The sequence below is a fragment of the Corylus avellana genome, chromosome 6 (genome assembly GCF_965113065.1).
Source record: "Corylus avellana chromosome 6, dhCorAvel1.hap1.2, whole genome shotgun sequence".
Taxonomy (NCBI): domain Eukaryota; kingdom Viridiplantae; phylum Streptophyta; class Magnoliopsida; order Fagales; family Betulaceae; genus Corylus; species Corylus avellana.
Window position 1 is genome coordinate 15960331 of NC_142495.1, and position 20740 is coordinate 15981070.

Sequence of the window (20740 nt, forward strand, 5' to 3'; positions counted from 1 at the left end):
AGTATCATGGGTCACCTGAGGTCCGACTCAGTCGGGCTGCTAGTGTTATGGGTGATAGTGTGCAATGATCGAGGCACCGGCATTATATTACAGGTCCCTTGTGACAGTGCTAACCCTGCTGAGAAGGGGTAATATCTTGAATAGACCATACTGTTGAACTATCACTGATTCTCATGATTCTAGCATGTATTATATCTATATTGCATTCATGGATAACTGTCATACTTAAAATATGGCATACTTTACCAAACGGAGTTCATCATTAAAATGGCATGGGTATTGTATGCATTATCTTTCACTAAGTCTTTAGACTTATCCCTTTTATTTTCCCACTCCATTATGTATAAATTGCGCGGTTTAGCTAATATAGAGGAAGATGCCTTCGGACCGGATCATAGTGGTTGCTCAGGACCTGATTCAGGTCATTTTTGAAGACATGAACTCAATATGACTGAAGTCCATGTGGGACAATGGAGGAACCATGGAGGCGAAGATGATTGGGATTGTTATCATCTTAGCATTACTCAAGATTAGGCGTTGATCTTATTATCTTATTTCCAGACAGTTATATTATGGTTGTAATATTTTGATGATTGGCCCTCGACCAGTACATTTGGGATATTTATCTATGATATGATATTTTATCTTTACTCTGGTGATTGTGCTTGTGGTGTTTAGTTATTGCCTTTTATTTCTGTAGTTTAAAGTCTTCCGCTATAGTATCTCGCTTAAGAGAGATGATAATCCCTGAGTCTTGTCCCATGGGGGATGTAAACTGGAAGACGAACCATAAAGTCAATTACCAGTTAATTGATTTTCACGCAGCGTTACATTGGGGTTGGCCGCATGCCACCCCCATTGGCCGTAGCCACCCCTAGCCACCTTTGGGGGTGGCTCAATGGCCACCCCCTCCCCCAATGGGGTGGCTGCCAACTTTTTTTTTTAGTTTATATATTTAGTTTATTTATTTATTTTTAATTAAGAATGACAGGTATCATCATTCTATTGGTGATGACGTAATATACTAATAGAATCCATCAAGTATTTTGACGACATTTGATTACGGAGACTAAATTGTTATTATGGCGTATCCCAATACTCTCTCAATTATTATTACTATTATTATTATTATTATTATTACTAGCTCATAACCCGCGCTATGCACGGGATTGTTCGTTATAATTTAATTTTAAACTTTTAATACAACTTTATTAATAATAAAAATATATCTCAATCACATAAACAAAACAAAAAATCCCATAAAATATAAGAGCCTTTAGTTTAGTTTAATTCATATATATTAAAACATGTTTAAATCTTTGTTCATATAAGTATATATGATTTAAAATGAAAAGTATAAAAATAAATAAATAAATAAATAAAAGAAGCAAGAAGAATACATGAATTTTGAATATAGAAAATTAATAGGAATATTTAGGGGTAAAGTTCATATACCCTCCTTTCAACTACCAAAACATTGTCAATGTCCTCCTAAGGCTAGTAAAATGATAAAAATGCCCATATATATTTCTCAATAAGACAAAAATACTCATATAAATTCCAAAAATAATAATAATAATAATAATAATTTTTTAAAAAGAAAACTTTTAATTAATTTTTTTTTCCAATAAAAAATTGTTCTTAAGTTATACATGGTTTAAAATGAAAAGTATAAAGAAAAAAAATGGGCTATATGGCCGATTTTTTTTTTTTATTTTTTATTTTATTTTTATGACTTATATGGCCAACTATGAGTTGTTAATTAATGTAGTATTTTTCAAATTCCAAACGATGTCTTTATATAGTTTTGGAAAGTAATAAATTATGAGAAAATAATATCATACATTAAATTGTTGAACTTAATGAAATCACATATAAAGAAAATTATTGAAATATAATTAAATGGTCTTAATTAAGCTAATTTAATGACCGGTTCACTCTTAAAAAACCGGTTAAAAAATTATGCCTTAAAAAACCAGTTTAGTCTTTTAAAAAAATAAGTTAAAAAATTATGTTTTAAAAAACCGGTTTAGTCTTTAAAAAAAATAAGTTCACACCACATGTTACAATTCTAGACTACCTCTAAAGAGTGATTCAGCTATTATATATGTATAATAATTATTATTATTATTATTATCACACATATGGATTTTTAATTTAGAAAAACTACATGGACGGATTTTGCATTTATATTGTTTTTAGTTTATTTTATTTTTTATATTGACTTTTTTATTTTTATAAATTAATTTATATGTTTTTTAATATATATATATATATAATTTGTTTAATTTTAAGGATATTATATGTAATTTTTATTTATAATGTTAGGATATTTGGGTCATTTCAAGTTTTTTAACGAGGTTGACTCATGGAATGAGGTTTTTGGGAAGTAAATTGTAATTTGATGTGGTCAAGTAGTAAATATGGTAGTTCATGGGAGTATATTGACGGAGCATGATAATTTATGAGGGGAAAAGGTAATTACCCAGGAATTTTGATAAGTAAATGGTAGTTCGGGTGGTGAGCTTGTCAGTTCACGGGGCCTTATTAACAGATGATGGTAATTCATGTGGGTAAAAAGTAATTACTCCTTCTATTTATGAGGGTACTTATTTTTAATTATGAAAACATGGGCTAGAGATAAATAGTGTATAAGGTGCAAGAATGTGGTATTGGGTTTAAGATAAAACCCAAGCCCGTAGTCACTATAGGAGGTGTCTGGGAGTTGCAAAGGGTTGTTGATCTTACAGAGTTTAGGAGTTGTAAAGGGTTGTAAGTGTCATTGTGTCTGTAATCTAGATTTTCTTTTAGTAACTTTCTAAAAGGTTTTCTCTTTGTCACCAAAATATTTATGTCTTTGTGATTTACTGGTTTACATATTTTGGTGATTGTTTGTTGCATGCTTCTTATTTGTAATGCCGCTTTAATTTTTGTCAAACACCTATTCACCCCATTCAAAGTGTTTTTTTTTTAGTCTGGTTTATAGTTTCATTCTTTTAAGTGAAAGGCAGTCAATGTCACCTTTTGATCATCAGGTGTTTGTTGGTAGTCAAAATATTGCACTACCCAATCCAACCAAATCATGGAATCATCCCTCGCATGTTGGGGAAAATTCAACTTGGTTGTGCACAGCAGCATATTCAGATGGTTCTCTCCGCCCGTCACCTTGGGCCCACTTAAGTTGCCCAAGTTCTCCTTTAGCGAATTAGATGTTGACCCCTAATCATTGTTGTCCTTAGGTGAGGAGTTAGTTTGGGAAATTAACACCCTAAGCGCACAGAATAACTCCTCTATTTTTGACTTTGTAGCCACCTACCTTTCGTATTGCTTCTTTCAGCTTCATGGCCTCGGCTTTTAGTTTCTTAATATGATCTTTTGTTGTAGAAATAGCTCTAATATCATGTTGAGAGAAACCCACAACAATGAAATAATGGCTTATTTCATGTAGAAGAGACCACAATACTTCAATTCAGGTTGAAAATAAACCACAAACAAGCTTTTGCTGAAATATTTTCTTAATGAATCATTGTTTACACTTTGCCCCTTATTTATACTAGTGTTCTACGAATGCAAAATGCAAAACATAAAAGATAATCTATTCTTATTAGATTTAGACTACATCTAGACTTAAACTAAAGACATAATACGTAAAAATACTACAACTAGAATTAGATAAACATTAAAGAAGACAAAAGATAAATATGTAGAGGACTAAGACTTCCACCACTATTGCTAGGACTAGGACTCTTATTAATGATAATTGCACATTGGCTTGGACTTCTCATGGGTCTTGGACTTCAAACATAAAATAGTTGACATGGAGATCTATCACAAAACCCAACCCGTCATATGGCCTCATCTATAGTAGCCCAAGTAGAAGGCTACCAAGTCATCCTCTTCATCCTCATCACTTACAACAATAATATATATGTGATTGTAGGGTATATGTGAGTTCACAATTTTAATAAGTATAATGAGCCATCTTTTATAGAAATATTCCTATTATGAGTTTACGATAACAGTTACGATGTGTTTTTCAATTTATCAAAACAAACCATAGTTGATAAAATAAACATTGTAGAGAAGTTTGTAAATATATAAAATTCTCTAATCATTTTCTTATATATATATATCCTACTCTAAAAGTATATACGTACAAATACATCTAAGCCCTTAGCATATTTATATCATATAACTCGGGTACACACGTAAACATGCATTCTACAACTCATTAAGCGAAGCACGTACATACGAGCTATCTAAAAAAGAAAAAAGTCGGTAAATATCAACACAAATCTCATAAATCCCACTTTTCCATTTTTTCTCATGTCTCTCATAAGAGCTCGTACTCCCTTCTGCTTACTAGAGGCCCGTACTCCCTTGCGTCTATGACAATAAGGGGCCGATACTTTTCACGATTAATTTTCTCACTTTAGTTTCAACTTAGAGTATTCTCAGCAACTTCATTGTCATTTTCCCTATATTTAAGGATTAAAACTACTTTTTATTTTCTTATCTACATACACTTCTGTAATGCCCCCAAAATTAGCCTTGGCTTACCTGGCAGGGTTACTGACAATTACCCAGTTAAACCAACTTGTGGCTAAATGAGGAATCTCCCCTCTAAGCATTATCAAAGTTAATGCATAAGAAGGTTATATAAATCTGAGAAAACTATTAAATCATGAAATTGACAAATATATTCCTCGAAATTAAGACATGGAGCAACTAACAATAATACTAAACAAACTTGATAACCTTTAAAGCAAAGTCTGTAGTGGCAACCGTACCACCCTTGAGATTTTAGCAATAGATTTCCTAGAAAGGTAATAACAGCGTAAGTCTAACAACTTAGTAAGGAAACCTCACAATTATGTATGACATGAGCCCATTAAGCAAAAATAAACGTGCAGTTTTAGTAAACATTAAAAATAGGTGTTTTCTCTGTTAATACACCATAAATGTATTGTTTGGTTAATAAAATAGTGGTGTATTCCCAGCGGCAATCACCTAAGTATTTTGATGCAGAAAAAACTACTGCTTTTAGCTCATAACTTTCATGTATGGTCTACCTAAAATATTACCCCTTCTCAGTAGGGTTGACGTTGTTCCAAGGGAACTGTAATACAACACTGGTGGCCCGGATATTATATGCTATTGTACATCCCATTAGCGGCACAACCGAGCCCGACTTCGGGTGGCCCACACCACTAATGATGTCCGTCCTATAGTGACCGCCCATTAAGGCTGCGTCGGTCACGAAACAATCATTGGATCTTAGGCCCATATAACACACACACATTTGACTATATCATTAAATCTATATAGTAAGCCCATGACCGTCATACCACACGTACCGGTATACCATGTCATACAATGCATCTTATCAACCAATTAATTAAACAGTTACCAAGAAGTTACCAAATGTAGACATGCTCATATCATACTTATGGTCAATCAACTGACATATCCCACGTTTTTAAGAAAAGAATTCGTGAGTGTTTACTTACCTCATATGCTCGCTTGAATTCTCTAACATTGCTAAATCCTGCTATAACGAAATACGACATGTCGTTATGCGCAGTTCTAGAGGACCCTTACGAGTAAGATACTAAACCTTATCTAACAAAAGGATTGTGTTGTGCAAATTTATTTAACTCGCAAGTGCACGAATCAATTGTAGTTAATTGATGAGGTCGAACCCACAGGGAATTATATTCTTGAAAGCAATTTTAAATCTAAATTAATTAAATCCTAATATAGTTCCAGAAAGGGTTTCGATTTTGGTTTTAAAAATTAAAAGACAAACATAAACTAATTAAAATAAACTAAGAGATAAAAAACTAAGGTTTGGGAATTTACACTCATCGAATCATAACAACATACTTTCATGATTATCAATATTAATCTGAAGTTCTCACAGTTAAAATCTTAGATATGTTTTACTATGTTTCAAACAATTAATTAAAATCATCACATGTATCCATTCATTGCACAAATCACAAGAGGATTCCAATATTAGTTAAATCATCAGATGTGTCTGTAAATCACAAAAGATATCCAATCTTAATTGAAACACCAAATGTATCCGTTCAACAAATCACAAGGGATATCTAATTATTTAGGCAAATAAAATCAAGCAATCAATTATGTGAAATTATCTTAAATCATCAAGTGTATCCTTGAATCACAAAAGATATTCAAGAATCACTTCACACATTGAAGAGAAGTAAAACAATTGAAATATTAAACCCAATAAAATCAGATAAATAAAGACTTACATGAAAGTATTGATGTTCTTCATCAGTGAGGCTTCATCCCCAACCTTAGTTCGGAATTTAGCTCCACATAAAAATAAAATCTAAACTAAACCGAAACTAAAAAGAGAAAAACTGTAGAATTTTGTTCTTTAAAATTCTATCTCCCTTTTCTTGAATGCAAAGAAGTCTATTTATAGGCTTAGGAATGTCCTAGAAGCCCTATTAAACCTAAATAATTCGGAGGTCTGTCTCCTAATCAAAATAGAAGTCTGAAATCGGAATAAGATTCGTCCAGATTTGTGTCCCTTAATTACAGGGTGATTTTGGCATAGTAACCATCCGAATTAGGAAAATCCTATTTCATAACTAATTGTAGTATTTTGAGTTAGCTTTCCAATACCGTTTGAATCACTTTAATCTGATATTTGAGCAGAAAGTTATAATCAAAATACTAAGACATGTGCATAATCTAAATTTGAATCAAATCCGAAATTTTATCCAATTTGAACTTTAATCCAATCTGATCTTTAATCCGATTTAACCTTTTCTTGGATTTGGTTAGACTTAACCACATCATCTAGGTCTTCTCAAAGTATGCTTTCTTCCAAACTTTGCATTTTTCCCTTTAAAGCTGTAGTTTTTCTTTAATGACCTACAAAACACTAGAAACACAAAACTAACACAAAATATTAAATAACGATACAGCTAAAGAATTAACTAATGTAAATAAAGGGGGTCCAAATATGCAATATTTGACACTTATCAAACACCCCCAAACTTACATTTTGCTAGTCCCTTAGCAAAACAAAACGAAAAATAAAATGAAAACAAGAAACATAAATCCTCTTTCGTGGGAGAGACGATTGCATTTAGCATATGCAACAAGCCTTTTAAACCCCTAGGCATGATACCCACAAACACTGTGCACTATGTTGTTAACAAGAAGGAAATTTCACACAAACCATGATTCTTATTCATGAGCAAGCTTTAAAAGACAAACACCATCATCATAGTCAAAAGGAAATCCAGAATCAAATCACTCATAAATGGACAACTGAGACCTCATATCATGAATCTTTCAGCTTAAACTCAAGACAAGTTCCATAAAATTTGTAAAAATCTCTATCAAATGAAACAACCAAGGCAAGATATGCAATTTTTTTTTTTTTTTTTTTTAACAGGCTCTGCAATGTCTAACTCCCTTAAGCTTTCTAATTGACCCATTTAACAAGTGTTAGGCCAATGACTCCCAAGCCAGGTAGCTTTAGGGCACTAGATGTAGAACATCCCTAAGGGCTTATTAACTTAATTCAAAAAGGTTACGAAGCCAGACTAGCCATATCATAAATCAACACTGAACTTCACACCTTTTGAGTCGAACACTCAATGCTTAATGACGCAAGAGGTCCGATTACTTAGCGGAAAACTCAACATGATCTTTCTTTTCTTTTTCCTTTTCTTTTTTTTTTTATTTATTTTATATTTTGCAAGCCAATGGTTATTCATCAATAGGCCATCCAACAAATCTCAAAGAGAACAAGCTTAAGCTCAAACATCATACCTCACAGAAAACATGCTAATGTGCTCATAACAATTTATTTCAAAATAAGTCAAAGGACTCAGACTTCAAATGACATAATGATGTGTTCAACTTTTTAAGCAAGCTAATGAAATGCAAATCACAGTCACAGTTTAACTCAACTTGACAACAACATAGCACAAAATTTTTTTTATTTTAAAATTTTTTTAACACAAAATGACAAATAAAAATAAGCAAATAAGAACAAAAATAAACAAACAAAAATAAGGACAAAAATAAAATAAACATAAACAAATAAGAACAAAAATAAATAGACAGTGTTTTTCTATACCCCCAAACTTGAATTACACATTGTCCTCAATGTGTAGTATAGAAATACATTATCGGAAGTAATGAAATCTGAGTTTGAACAAGGCCAAGGCATCCCCCAAACTTAAACACCAAAACACTTGTCAAAAAAAACTAACAGCAATATTTTTTTCATAGAAACAAAACATCAAAAGATTAATTGCTGTTAGAAACAAAAACAAATAAAAAGAAATGTAATATAATGAAAAAAGGAAAGAAAGAATTTGTAGAGAGAAGTGTCGAAAATAAACTGGAGGAGAAAACTTTACAGCGCTTCCTCCTATCATGCGAATGTCCAACCAATCCCTTCCACCCCTTCTTCTTCAAAACTTCATACCTCTCTGGAAGGATATTTCACCATCTTATGTAGAATTGCTTGCTTCAAAGGATCTTTTTAGGAAAGTGGTTCCTAGATTTGTGTGCTTGTGTGCACAAGTCCTTGAATATCTGGACATAAGATGGCTCTTTGAAACATTCAGGCGATGAAGCTTTGGGCTCTTGATATGTCTCAAGAGGGACAGTGATGCAGGCAGGAACTTCAGTACTCACTTTCATGTCACTGGGTAGATCAAGATCTGTTGGTGGCTCACTGTTTTCATGGTGCTCAAATTGCTCAAGGTGCTCAACTTGCTCATCTTTCTCTTCCTCCTCTTTGTTATCCACAATTTCCTCACTCTTAAGTGTGATGGTGACTTGGGCATGCTCATGATAAGAATTTTCGGAATCATCCTCATCAATCATGTAGTGCCTTTCAGTCATCAACTGACTTTGAAGCTCTTCTTCCTCTATTCTGTTGAAGTCAGCAACTAGATGACCGATCTGTCCTTCTATCTTGGTCATGGCCTGCTTAAGTTCTTATATGTCTCTGCCATTAGCCATGTTGGAATTTCTCAGCTCCTGTACAGCTTGATTGGTAAAACCTTTTAGCTCTTGTATAGCTTGGGAGTTGGAATTCTTGAGCTCTTGTATAGCTTGGGAGTTGGACTGGTCGACTTTTTCTATTAATGTTTTCATCATGTATTCCAGTGATGATTGTGATGTAGGCTGTGACACTTCAATCTGATATTTGAGTAGAAAGTTATGGTCAAAATACTGAGACATGTGCAGAATCTGAATTTGAATCCATTGCGAAATTTTATCCAATTTGAACTTTAATCCAATCTGATCTTTGATCCGATTTAACCTTTTCTTGGATTTGGTTAGACTTAACCACATCATCTAGGTCTTCTCAAAGTATGCTTTCTTCCAAACTTTGCATTTTTCCCTTTAAAGCTGTAGTTTTTCTTTAATGACCTACAAAACACTAGAAACACAAAACTGACACAAAATATTAAATAACGACACAGCTAAAGGATTAACTAATGTAAATAAAGGAGTCCAAATATGCAATATTTGACACTTATTAGATTGCTAGACTCGAAAACACACGAGAGTGAGGCTTAAGGGAAGATGAGTGGCTTCTTGACCGTACGTTCGAGCTTGAGAGCATACGTCCGGTCAGTGAGTTAGGCAATTTGGCAAAAGCTCCAAACTATGTTTTATGGTTTCTATAAAACCTATAGGTTATCATATCTCATCCTAGGCTATTAATTAAACACATGCATCGTAAGAAAACTCAACATCATGCAATACAAGGAATCAAAGAGACTTTTAGAATTCTTTTGGAAACATTTCTTGATTTTGTAAGAAATTATACAAGAACTTTAACATGGTGCCTTTAAAGCTTATAACAGTAGAGAAGTAACAAGAACAACATCAAGAGTATAAAAAGGGGCAAGAGGTTACTTTAGGAAATGGCAAGAACACAAGTTTTCTTCTTAAATCACAAACTCTCAAAGAGCACTCACTTTAGTAGTTACAGACAGCCTGGGGGTGGAGGAATAGGTTCAAGCCATGGTAGGTGGTTTGCATTTATAGGCCAGAAAAGCTAAGGGCGCTACCAACTATTCTGAAAAGTACCAAACGTCCGGTACTATTGGAGCGTATGTCCGGTATTGTTTATTCAACGGTTGAAATAGTGCATCGTACGTACAACCATTAATCAGTGGTCAACCCAAAACTAGCGTACGTCCGATGGTCCCCCATCATACGTCCTCACTATAAGTTAGAGGCGTACGTACGGTGGTCCCCTATCGTACGTCCGGTACTAGAGACAAGAGCGTACATATGGTCAGAAAGAAGTGAGCTTGGGTTTTGCGTCAAAACTTCTAGGAATCTTGGTTATGTGTATGGGCTTAGGTCTTGTTGTCATAAAACTTTGTTCTATATAAAATCTTTTAATCGCTCTTTGTGGAAAACCTTTTAGTAAAGATGATTGTTTTATCGGGGTAGTACAACTTCACAATAGCTTCCCTTTATTATTGCCTATACTAATTAAATATCATTTATTTACTTTTCTTTATTTTTTTAGTTCTTTATTTCTCTAATTTTTTAATGATTTAGGAGAGACAATGAAGTTTTTTTTTTTTTTTTTTAAGCACAAGGATTGCTACAGTGCAACCCTATACATTGGGTTGTACTGTAGCGATTATAATATTTAGAGGTATAAAGAATCTGCTGTGGGTGACTTTTTGTGACTTTTTTTACATTTTTCCTAAAATTAAAGAAATGAACCACATATAGGGGAGTGAATGCTCTAAAAGCCCATATTCCGCCAATACGGGATCCATAGTCCTAATTTTATTAAGTTAACAACATCGTGGGCCGTATGCCACAAACACTAGGGCCCATAGTCCCAATGCGCAATACATTAATCTCTTAAACTTAATATAAAGTTTCTTATTAATAAAATAAGATGAATTAAATTTCACCAACGAATATTTATTTAGGTAATTTTTTAAATATCTTCAAAATTATTATTTTGTCTGTAAAATGTTATAACTGGGCTTTAATATGAATATGGCCCCTTGCTAAACGATTTTGATTTGTTATTATTCATCTCACTTTTTCATCTTTCTAACATTCTCTTATTTTTGTATCACATCAATCACTTTTTATTATTATTCAAATAAAAAAAATCATTACACAATTATTATTATTATTATTATTATTATTATTATTATTTTTACAACAATCAGTTTTTGCTATTGTATCGAACCAAAATCTTTTAACAAAGACGCCCTAGTTAATTTAAGTAAAAGTATGATACAACCGCAACTTTTTTGCCCAACTTGGGCACAACTTTTCCCTCCTTTTTTAATTAAAAAAAAAATACAAAATACAAAATAAAAAAGGATCGGGATCCACAGCAATGGGGAAAAAATTGCCCATCATAAATTTTTGAAATCCTGACCCTTCAATGTCATCCAAGGGTCTACAAGCTACCACGTGTCTTACTAATAATAAAATAATAAAATATTATCTAAATTTTAAAAAGAAAATATAAAACAAAATAATAAAATAATAAAATAATAAAAAAATATGGAGTGGCCGGTTGAGGGTGGCTCCACGACCTTTAAAGGCAGATGAAGGTCTCTAGCGACTCCTAAGGGTCATAAGATGGTTTAACTGCTGGTGGTCACATTTCAAGTTCTCAATCATCCAAAAAATCAAGCACAGGTCTTTCTGGATCTTCAACATCACAAGGATGGTCTAAGGGTTTTCAGCACAGATTTTCAGCTGCAAGGTTTGACAATTCCGGCAGTGAGGGGATGCAGAGAAATTACAGTTGGTGGTAGGAACCCAAGTTGCAGAGAAGTCCTTCGAAGCTACCCCTAAGGCCATTCGAGTGACTTCGGCCGCCCCCGATCGGGCCTTGGGGGTGACTTCGCTCAACTATATTTTGTTTTTTTTTTTGTTATTTTGTTATTATTATTATTATTATTATTATTATTATTATTATTATTATTATAATATTTTATTATTTTGTTATTTTATTATCCGTGGAACACGTGGCGGCTTATAGACCCTTAAATGACATTGAAGGGTCAGGATTTCAAAAATTTCTAGTGGGCAATTTTTCCTCCTTGCAAAGAATCACAATCCAATAAAAAAAGTTTAGGGTAAAGTCCACTTAACCCCTTCAAACTACAACTTCAATGATAATCTATCCCCTAAACTATTAATTGCGACAATTTACCCCATAAACTACCAAAACAATGACAATTTATCCCAAATTTTTAAAAATGATGAAATTACCCTTACTAAAATAAAAATAAAAATACTAAAATTTCATTTTCTTTCAAATTTTTAAGAGTATTTTTGTCTTATTAAAAATTCTATAAGGGTAATTTTGTCATTTTACTAGCATGAGGGTATATTGTCATTGTTTTGGTAGTTTGAGGGGTAAATTGTCCCAATTGATAATTTAGAGGGTAGATGGTCATTGATGTGATAGTTTGATGGGGTTAAGTGAACTTTACCCAAAAATTTATTAAGCAATCACAATGAATTTGATCCTTCTTTTATTGGCTATTAAAAAAAAAAAAACCATTTGTTTGTTTTTTTTTTTTTAAAAAAAATATCAATGGAATGGTCTGTCTTGTCGGGATCAGGATCCCCTCCAATTGAGATTAATTGGAGAATCTCATGTTGAGGGATCCTGGCCGTTGATGAAATCCAATGGTGTAAGAATTTTTATGTAATCGAGGTGCAGTAACTTTTGATTTTAAACTTTTTGTTTTACCGATCCTCAAACTTCTTCTGCATACTTTTCCTCATTTCAAAAAAAAAAAAAAAAAAAAAAAACTTCTTTCTTCCCAACCCTGTACTTCTCTCCACAAACCAACCCCCACTCTGCCACCGTCCAGCTTCTCGAGCCGCCGGCCCTCTCCCACGAGCTCGGTCCGAGCCCACAGAAGCTTCTGGCGGTGGCGTCGTAGCCCGACAAGGCCATGCACCTCCAAGCCGGTTCGCGGTCAACGAAGATCATGACCATGGTGTGGAAGGCCTCCAAAGCCCAAGCCAGGCTCGTCAGCACGAAGTGCTTCAGCTGCCACGGCCCGAACTCGCCGCAGTGCCTTTGCAGCATGTCGTCGTTGCAGATCTTCTAGGGTTCCGATTTGGGATCGGATTCCTTTCCCAATTTTATCAGCAGTGACCGGAGATCGGAGCTCCGGTCAGTTTGATCTGATGCTATCGTGGCGGGCATATCTGGGAATCTTTTAGGGGCAATTAAGAGTCAAAGGTAGAAAAAAAAAAAAAAAAACAAATCCTATCTTTTGCAATAGTCTTCACCAACCCAGACTAGGAAAGCTTCTTCTTTCTTCACACAAGATTTTTTTGCAATAGTCAAAGGTAGAAAAAAAAAATTCCTATCTTTTGCAACAGTCTTCATCAACCCAGTCCTGGTTGGTTGTTTGCACGTGGTTGTTCTTGGTTTCTTCTTCCGTACGTGGTTGTTCCTTATGACTTGCTGGGTGAGCTTATCTTCTCTTTCAATTGCGGAAGTTTTCATATTCTTATGCTTTGTTTAAATGGACGAAAAATTTGTGGTTGAAGTGAGTTGGGTTGATTTTTTATGGGGTTTTGTTTTGATCTTTCCTTTGATTTTTTTTAGGGGAAAATCCACTTTACCCCCCTGAAGTTTCAGGGGTTTTTCAATTTGAACTCAAAGTTTCAAAATTTGCAATGTACCCCCCTAAAGTTAGAAAATTTGTCAATTTAAACCTTCTGTTAGTATCTGCTGTCAAAGTGGATGGAAAACGTCTCACGTGCATATCACACGATCTTTTTCAGCCTGCTCTTCCAAGTTTGCCCTCAAAATTGATATCAAAATTACAAGATTGCCCTCAGTGAACATAAAGGCCTTTTTTTCTTCCGTACGTGGTTGTTCCTGATGACTTGCTGGGTGAGCTTATCTTCTCTTTCAACTGCGGAAGTTTTCATATTCTTATGCTTTGTTTAAATGGACGAAAAATTTGTGGTTGAAGTGAGTTGGGTTGATTTTTTATGGGGTTTTGTTTTGATCTTTCCTTTGATTTTTTTTAGGGGAAAATCCACTTTACCCCCCTGAAGTTTCAGGGGTTTTTCAATTTGAACTTCAAAGTTTCAAAATTTGCAATGTACCCCCCTAAAATTAGAAAATTTGTCAATTTAAACCTTCTGTTAGTATCTGCTGTCAAAGTGGATGGAAAACGTCTCACGTGCATATCACGCGATCTTTTTCAGCCTGCTCTTCCAAGTTTGCCCTCAAAATTGATATCAAAATTACAAGATTGCCCTCAGTGAACATAAAGGCCTTTTTTTCTTTTTATAGCAGCTAAGTGGACCCATTTTGCACCCCACCTTGTCTTCTTAACTCCAACACACGCACACACCCACGACAGCAAGGAAAAAAGGAAACAAGTCGTGCTCCCCAACTGAAGACGACACTCAAGTGCAGAACCGAAATCCTCCTAGCCGAAGACGACAGCAACCAAATCGTGGAGCAACCTTGGACAGAATCATCTTCCACATACACACGAAACCAGTTGGTATGCCCCAAATTTCAGAATATAAGACCATCTATTATTTTAGGGTTTTATGTGAAATTGGGGGTTTTGTGGGAATCTTGTTTAGGGTTCTTGTAAATTGGGTTTAGGGGAATATTATATGTCTGCCTCTCATATTTCCATCTGCACATCCAAATGTAACATAATAGTCTTCAATGTCGGCTTTTTGTCATTGTAATTCGAAAGTAGTCTAATAAATATTTGCTGTTATATATTTTTCTTGCGTTTTAATTGTTAATATTGCTATATTCCCTAACGGGTTTGTGTTAATTAATCAACTGAGTTTGATAGAATAGTATTTGAAAGCAACCTATCATTTTTTTTTGGGGTGGCCCGGGGGGGGGGGGGGGGGGGGGCGACCATTTCATGTGAAAAATGGGTTGGAGGGTACGTGTTGGGTAAAAATGGGGGGAGAGAAGACTGTCTTGAAGAGAGACTCTGATGACATAGACATGTATGTGAGTACAATGGACACTAAGACCCTACCAAGCTTCATTGTTCCTTGGGATAGCTTTGGGCTAACTTTGGGTTACACTCACTTTTTCATTTAGGCATTCTAAGTGTATGCATTGTTTGTGCTTTTTGTGAAGGAAACTCTCATTTTTCTGGTTCATTAGAAGAAATATATGTTTGCACAACATACCAATTTTCATATGGGATTTGTATGTACTAAAAAAAAAGAGAAAGAATTAAACTTGGAAGTGAAAATAGGGATTATATTTTTCTTAGAGGTTATTGCTGATAGTATTTTTCCGATTTACATTATAGTTTGCAGATTCATTTTATTTAAGTGTATGTCTTAGGTTTTAGAACTGTAATAGTGTAATTTGTAGAAGAATATTTCCCGTGTTAAAAAAAAATTGTATTAATCAAGTAGTAAAACGTAGCTTGGTTTATGCTTGCAAGTAAACAAGTAATCTAAGTACCAATATTATATATTAAACCGATTAGTTCATAATAGATTTGTTACTTGCATACATTATTACCCCTTGAGTTTGAGCATATGCATGCATTATGGTTGCTTTCAAATGTGATCGACAATAATGTGCAAGCAGACTAATTATGTATTAGTATATCATGTAGGGTGGATACCTCAAATGAAGGTACAAGTTTCTTTGGTTCATCTCAAAGCAATGCTTCATCTGCACTGCAGCGCCTTTGCTTCTGCGAGCGGCCCACAGTTGTCAAAACCGCCAATACTGAAAAAAACTTTGGTAGGAGGTTTGTGAGTTGCGAAAATTGGAAGGCAAGTACTTGATATTTTATGTAATCATGGTATGAACATAAAATGTGCTCTTATTTAATAATCTCTTAGTGGTTGGTGATTGCTAGGTGTAATGTGTTTTGCAGATTAACCAAGACTGTGGTTTCTTTGAGTGGCTTGATCCAAAGATGTGCTCCTTTGGTAGGAAGGTGGTTCATCGTTTGCATCAAAGGCATGAATATTTGGAGGCTCAAGCCAAACGATGTGAAACATTGGTTGAAGTTGAAGTTGGGAAGGTGAGAGCAGAAAATGAAAAAAAAATTGCGCAGCTCAAGGCAGAAACGGAGAGTGAGATATCTCAGTATCGTAAACAAGTAGAGATTGGAGAGATAAAGATGCATGCAATGAAGAAGAATTACCAGACAATAATTGTTTGTTCATGGAGCTTAATAATCTTGGTACTATGCATGTTCTTCTTTGGATACACTTCCAACGGTCACCATGTATGCAAAGTAGGCCGTGTGATGCTGTCTTGAGGTTGGCTGTCATGGTGGGGCTGTTGGATCTTGCTGTGGTTTTTTGTTGTGGTTTTTTTATATGTTCGTAACCAATGCGTAGTATGATATAAGTTGTTATTCATGTTGTCATTATGTAGTCCCATGTGAGATTTATTTGAAGACAATAGTCCGATGTGGGATTTATTTTTGTATTGATGACATGGGTTGCTTCAAGTCATTCACTTTTGTATAGCCTTATTAGCTTTTTGGATGGACTCATGAACTTCCTAAAATCAATATCTGCAGCCTTTCCGCATGCTTACAAGACCAATAGTATGGTTTAGCCTTGTTAATTTAAGAAAAAATAACTTACAATTTCCTTCTTTGAGTTATCATGTTTGGACTTTATTTTGTACAAAGATTGTACTTTGTATTATTGCGTTTAAAACGTTCCAAGTGCGTAGTACCTAGTATCATTAATAATAGTGTATGGAAAACCTATATAATTATACCAAAACTGACCAAGCTGTAAATTTCATGCCTATTTACCTTTACACGCACACTACAAATGTTACATGAAATGAATATTTACATAACTGCCCAACACAGCAAAATACACTAATAATGGCACGAGTATTGCAACCTAATTTGCATACCACCAAACATACCAAAACTACAAAGTATATAACCTATTATTTTACAAACCATCCAACATTCCAAAACTACAAAGTTTCACCTATAATTTTACACACCATCAAACATACAAAAACAACAAATTTACATGTCATTGTACACAAGGGTCATACATACCAAAACTACAAAGTATATAACCTGTCATTTTACCCACTACCAAACATAACAAACCAACCAAATTTACATATCATTCTACACAAAACCAAACATTCCAAACGTATAGTATATAACCTGTCATTTACACACCACCAAACATACCAAACCAACCAATTTACATTTCATTATACAAAACCAAACATTCAAAACGTACGAAGTATATAACCTGTCATTTACACACCTACAAAAAAACCAAATCAACCAATTTACATTTCATTCTACAAAACCAAACATTCCAAACCTACAAATTATCTAACCTGTCATTTACACACTACCAAACACACCAAACCTTCCGAGTTTACATGTCATTCTACAAAACCAAACATTTCAAAAGTACAAAGTTTCACCTATCATTTTACACACAAACTATATAACCTATCATTTTACACACCACCCAACATTCCAAAAGTACAAAGTTTCACCTATCATTTTACACACCACCAAACTTACGAAACCAACAAATTTACATGTCATTTTACATAACACCTAACATACGAAAACTATCATTTTGAGTATTTTCAAGTCATTCACATCGCAGGCTATGGCTTCCAATCTGGATTTGGTCTTTTCTTCTTAGCCTCCATAATTTATATTCCTTTTTGGACTGTTGTAACAATGAGTTTGCCTTTTCCTTTATCCAGTGATGAATAAGTAGTTCCACTACCCATGGCTGTTCCACCCATGGCTGTTCCACCCCTAGCTGTCCCACCCCTAACTGTCCCCCCCTAGTGCCAGTTGTTGAACTTGCACCACCCCTAGTCAGTGGACCTACACCACCCCTAGTCAGTGGACCTATTCTTGCAGGTCCTGAACTTGTACCACCCCTAGTTAATGGCCATCTCCTTCCAATGGCTTCAGTTTCACTTCCATCTTCTGTCAGATCAATGTGTATTGGCCTAGTGTTTTTTATGGGAACACTATGGCAAATACTAGTTATCCGATCCGAACGACGAGTCCTTGTTGCAGGCCCTCCCATTGACATTGTAGGAATTAGTAAATCATCTGTTAATTCTCTGATTGACACACCCCATGCTGGAGGTACAATAATGCCTGCACCAAATCCTGCTTCATGCTCCGCAAATGTAGGTGGAGGTGATACCCTTGCTTCGTTAGCAACCCTAGTAGGCGGTAATTCTCTTCTTTCATAACCAAATCCAGGGGGTGGTGTGTGATCTCGCTCATCAACAAGTTGTGGGATGTTGATTACCTTCCTCTTGGAATGTGTACCACCAACACTTGTAGCCGCTTTCCTGTTGGATATGCCCTTCTTCTTATATGTTAAAAAAAGAAGCAAAAATAAAAGAAGCAAAAAATTCCGAAAAGTTAGTTTAACCGGTACAAACTATAAAGGTACAAAAAACAAACATAAAACAAGGGTTTAGTAAACCATGACCTTAAAAACTGTAGATTTTTGTTATGGACCACATAGTCCACCACCACTTATCGGTTGACCCCTTTGCATAACAAATAGTGGAAAGGAAAAATATTAATAATTGCATTTGTTGAAAAGTGGAGTATTGTAATACCAATCATTGAAACCTGGTATACTGAATGGAGAACAATCTTATGAATTGTTCTCCTAACCTTAAAGGAGGCCCCATACCAAGAGAAAATATGCAATAGATGTAAGTCACTCCCAATAAGATGATATTTTAGTACTTAATGCTAGAATTTCCTACAATAATACCATAGCATTGAAAGTAGTACCTTCTCCCCAACCTTTTGTTTGCCTTTGGTCACTTTAGGTGTCCTTGAACCAACCCTTTGTGACTACACACATAACACCCGATAACAACAAGTAAGTGTCACAATATTATCATGTATAAAAGCACACACACTATAAATATTATTAAGCATCTCATTATTAAACATAATAGTTACGTAAACAAATAAACTTATAGATGTTGTACTCGACATCCTGTTGTTGGATGCTTCACTTCTATTCGTTGGACATGACATTTTATTGTGACCAACGCCATTACACTTCCCACATTTCATTCTAACTTCAAATTTTCTCATCTGGTCTGGATTTTTCAGGTCTCTACTCTCATCCGGACCCTTTTTCCTTTGCTTCTTTGGCCTACTAGGAGCAACTCGGCCTATTGGAGGCTCCAATTTATCATGACTCGTTTTGATCAACTGTTCCTCACTAGGCATTGGGTATATAATTGGAGCATATGCTTTCTTGTACACCTCTATAGTAAAGCATTCATCAACATAATCCTCTGGATCCCCACAATCATAAAGTATAGCGGCCACTGCATGGGGACATGGGATTCCGGTAAGTTCTCACTGCCTGCAACCACACCTCCTTCTACCGAGGTCTACCACAAATTGTCTATTATCTGGACGAGTAACTTCAAACATTAAATCACCAACATACTGCGCAATGCAATCCACTGCTTCCAACCCAATTGCTTCCAACTTTGCAGGAATCCTAGGGCATAACTTCCCAATCAATTTCTCTATCCCTTCCCTCTTAGCTTGATATCTTCTCATCAGCTTCTTCCTTATCATCTCCAACATCGTCAATATGGGCTTGTCACGAGCCTTTAGAATGTATGAGTTGAAACACTCACAGTTGTTGTTCACTAGTAGGTCACATTTTGAGTAGTCACTAAACCATGCCCTACACCACCCGCTAGGGTCAACATTACTCAAATACTCATAGGCGTCTGTGTTCATTTTCTTCAACTCTTCCATATGATCATTGAAAGCATATTCTGTGTATGAAGACGCTGCAGCCCATAATTGTTCTTTCAATGCCAACCCTCGATGCCCCCCAATGTCTCTAAAGTTGGCATATAGATGCCTAACACATATCATGTGATCAACCATTGGCATAACAACCTCAAAAGCAGGCATAAGACCCTGCCAAAAAAAAAGAAAATTATAAAATGTTACCTTTTCTAGAGTCAAACAAAGTGCATGAATATTTTATAAAGTGTGACTAAAATGTTACCTTCTACCTATTTGAAATGAATGTAGGCCTAGCATGCCTGGCATGGGTACCAAGATCAGACACGAGTGTTTCAAGGAACCAAATCCAACTGTCTTTCATCTCAGCTTCGACAACTGCGAAAGCAATTGGATACATGTTGTTGTTCCCATCTCTTCCAACTGTAGACAAGAGTTGGCCCTTGAATGGTCCTTTTAGGAAGCACCCATCTACCCCTATGAAAGGCCGGCAACCCTCTAGAAAGCCCTTCTTCATGGCTGCTAGAGAAACATACAATCTTCCAAATCTTGGAGGCAAGTTTGGGTTTGATCTGTCTACTTTCATCAGAACACAGCTTCCACTGTTAGTATGCCTCAATGTTTCACAATAGTCCCACAACCTCCGATATTGGCCCTCAAGAATCCCATATAACTTTTGCTTGGCCTTCCTCCTAGCTCTATACATCATAGTTGGATTTACATCCACACGCCATTTGTCTTTCACTTCATGTTGGATTACTTCCAAAGGCATGTTAGGCTGAACCCTGAACTTGTCAATTAGCTTGTTCGCAATCCAAGTGGAGTTGACTATTGTGTTTCTGTATTTCCGACCACAACTGTGCTTAGAGTGTACAAATCTCATCTGAAATGATTCTTTCTCAGGCATCTTCCTT

At 35.2% G+C, this 20740-nt stretch overlaps 1 pseudogene; it reads right to left on the bottom strand.

Annotated features, from left to right (window-relative positions):
• Positions 1 to 17652: 17652 nt before the first annotated feature.
• On the bottom strand, positions 17653 to 20412 carry LOC132185016 (uncharacterized; annotated as a pseudogene).
• Between the last annotated feature and the right edge of the window lie 328 nt (positions 20413 to 20740).